Here is a 3,630-nt window from a genome sequence, read left to right on the forward strand (position 1 = left end):
AAATGAGACACATCTGCTCCTGGCAGCACCAACTTACTTCAAAAAAGGATAGTGGGCATCAAAGAACCTCCATGTGGAGTTTGATTTCTTTGTGGCAAAAGCTAGACATTTGGGCAAAGGGCTGCCTTTACCTTAACTGTTGACAATATGCTTTTCAAACTGGACAAGCAGCACAGAAAAGGAAGGTACTGACTGGAATCTTGAATTTTGCAAGCAAATGGACAGCACTAGAAGAAACCATACTGAGTGAGATAACCCAGTCACAAAAAGAGAAACATGGTATATACTCACTTATTTATAGATTTTAGACATGAATCAGGGGAGTGCCAGCATACAATTCCACTGCCAGAGAGTCTAGGAAACAGAACCTTCATCCAGTGACTGATGGAAGCAGACACCCATAGCTAAACACTAAACTGAACTCCTGGAACCCAGTGACAGAGAGGGAGGAGTGATAAGCAAAGGGGTCAAGACAGGGCTGGTGAAAACCAACAGAAACAGTTGACCTGAAAAAGGGGAGCTCTTGGATCCCAGACTGATGGCCAGCATGGGACTGATCCAGACCCCCTGAATGTGGGTGTCAGTGAGGAGGCCTAGGCAATCTATGGGGCCTTGGGTAGTATTTATCCCTGACATACAAATGGACTTTGGGTGCCCATCCCACAATGAGGGATGCTCTCTCAGCCTGGACTCTGGATGAAATGACAGACTCTGGAGATCATCCATGGAGGGCCTTATCCTCCCTGGGGATCAGAGTGGGGATTGGGGGGGGGCTGGAGAACCTGGGGGGATGGGGGAGGAGGGGAGGAAGAGGGAGCTGGGATTGACATGTGAAGCAAGCTTGTTTCTAATTTAAATAAAACATTTAAAATAGATGTAAAGTTTATAAGGTTGAGAAACATAAAAACTCAAGTTATTTATCTAAAAGATGTTTTAAGGTCTAAAAAGATATTTTTAGAATGGAAATACAAGTTATAACAAAAATGGCTTAGCTATAAAACTTTGGACTAAGGATAGATAATGCACAGTTTTCTCTAAATTAGCCAATACAAATAGTTTGGAAACTGTGAATGTAATTCTTACCTGATAATTGTTCTTAGTGTATATAGTTTCCTTGTATTAGAGTTAAGACCTTTCATTTTATTTAGACAAAAGTGGGAAATGTTGTGGAATATTCCTTTACCCAGTGTGAAGATGTGTCACTGTGATTGGTTTAATAAAAAGCTAAATAGCCAATAGCTATGCAGGAATTACAGCCGGGACTTCTGGACAGAGAGAGCTCCGGAAAGAAGAAAGGTGGATTCACCACACAATTGGAGAAGTACAGAATAAAGGTAACCAAGCCACCTAAAAGAACATAGATTGAAAGATATGGGTTGATTTAAGTTATAAGAACTAGTTAGGATCAAACCTAACCTAAGGCAGAGATTTAATAATTAATAATATGTCTGCTCTGTGTTGTTTTTTGTGAGCTGGTAGCCCAAAGAAAAATTTGTTTACACTAGTTGAAACTCATAGGAATGAAGGACACAGAGTGGAACCAACTGTTTTCTGTAACTAGGCAAGCTTCCAGTGGTGGGAATGGGACATCAAACCAGTCACAAAACTTTCAACTTAAAATTTCTTCTGCCTACAATATGTTCTGGGAAAATGGTGGTGCAGAACTTGTGGGACTGGATAATGAATGACTGGTCCAAGTTCAGGGCCACATCAGGAGAGGGAGACTGTGTCTGACACTACCTGGATGATCTGGAACCAAAGGTTGGATAGCCCAGGGACCTAGGATAGAACCAAACATGACTGGGGAAAAAGTCAATGAAATTATTCCTATTAATATTCTGCTATATTAATAGATCAGTACCTTGTCCAGTTCTCATCACACAGGCTTCCTCTGGCATCTGATGGGAGCAGATGCAGAGACCCACAGCCAAACATTAAGTGGAGCTTGGGGGAACTTCATGGAAGAAGTGGAAGAAGGATTGTAGGAGCCAGAAGCATTGATGGCACCATAAGAAAATCCACAGAATCAACTAAACAGGGCTCAAAGAGACTAAAGGGAGCCTGCATGGGTCTGTATGAGGCCCTCTGCATACATTTTGTTGTTCTTTAGCTTGTGATTTTTGTGGGACTCCTAACAATGGGAGTAGAGACACCTCTGACTCTTTTACTTGCTCTTGAGGCCCCTTTCCTCCTATGGGGTTGCCTTGTCCAGCCATGCTATGAGTCTTATTGTGACTTGTTATGCTGTGTTCATTTGCTGTTACTGGGAGTCCTGTTCTTTTCTGAAGGGAAACAGAGGAGGAATCAATCTGGGGAAATAGGAGGTGGGAGGAGGGTCTGGGAGGAGTGGATGGAGGGTAGACTGTGGTCAGAATGTAATGTATGAGAGAAGAATAAAAAAAAGTGGTACCTGAGAGAAAATTGAGACTGACTCAGACTTGCTAAGATATCTTTTGAGTTTGTGGAGGGCTCTAAAAATAATGCATTTTCCCAAAATGCTGCTTTCTATTTCTTTGTGGTTGCTGAAGACTGTGATTTCTCCTGATGGTCTGCCTATGGGATTATCTGTTGCATCCTGGCTGTCATCATTGAAAACAATATCTATCAGGACAACTTCCTTTCAGTCAGGGTTTTTTGGTCATCTGATAGAAATGTGCTTTACGTATGAGTCTCCATGGAATACATACATATCCCAAATTTATAATTTAATAGCTGTACTTATTAGTGTCTTAACTTTTCTCTAACAGATCACCATAAAGTTAGTGCAATCCAATAACAATTTAATTTTTGCAGTTCTGTAAGTCAGACCTGCAGAGTCAATCTCACTGAGCTAAAGTAAAAAAAGTCAGCAAGATTGCATTCTTTCCAGAGGCTTTAGAAAGTCTCTCTCCTTGCTTCTTTCAAATTCCAAAGGTCATTTGTAGTCCTGTAGTTCCCTTCAAGGTCCCTTCATTGCACCATCCTAATCTTTCCCCTTCACCCTAATCTGCTTGTTTCTGCTATCATAGCTCCTGCCTTCCTGATGACTTCTTCTTCTTCTCCTCTCCCTCCTCTGACTTTCCTGTTCTTTTTTTGGAGACAAGGTTTCTATGTGTAACAGCCCTGGCTGTTCAGGAACTCACTCTGTAGACCAGGCTAACCTTGAGCTCAGAGATTCAATTGCCTCTGCCTCCTGAGTGCTGGGATTAAAGGCGTGCACCACCACTGCCTGGCTAAATTTCTTCTTATAAAGACTCTGTGATACTACATTTAGGGCCCACTCAGACAATTAAAAATAATCTTACCACTTTTAGATCCTTAGCATGATTACATCTGTAAGAGTCTTTCTGCTATATTAGGTCATGTTTACAGGTTCTAAGGAATAGGAGGTGGACATCTTTGGGGGTAGTTATTTTGCATACATATCACATTGAACTTTTAAAATTTTAGTCTAGCAAGGTTAGAGAATAGGGGGACAAAAGATGTATTAACAGTGTGTGTGAGGTTGAGTGAGGGAACAAAGGAGGTAATAAGGGAAAGGCTGCCAGATAATATATGAGGATTTGTAGAGATTCTGAGTCCCCAATGGGGAGGGAATAGAGATATGGTGTTATAAGATTCTTTCATTATTTATTTGAGAATTTCATGCAT

At 41.2% G+C, this 3,630-nt stretch overlaps 1 long non-coding RNA gene across 1 annotated transcript; it reads left to right on the forward strand.

Moving 5' to 3' along the window:
- Positions 1–860: 860 nt before the first annotated feature.
- LOC121139961 lies at positions 861–2,425 on the forward strand. The gene is made up of 2 exons (XR_005876744.1): positions 861–1,334; positions 1,871–2,425. It is a non-coding gene; the product is annotated as an uncharacterized LOC121139961 (long non-coding RNA).
- Positions 2,426–3,630: the final 1,205 nt, after the last annotated feature.

Source organism: Mesocricetus auratus, unplaced genomic scaffold (genome assembly GCF_017639785.1).
Source record: "Mesocricetus auratus isolate SY011 unplaced genomic scaffold, BCM_Maur_2.0 Super-Scaffold_100003, whole genome shotgun sequence".
NCBI lineage: Eukaryota > Metazoa > Chordata > Mammalia > Rodentia > Cricetidae > Mesocricetus > Mesocricetus auratus.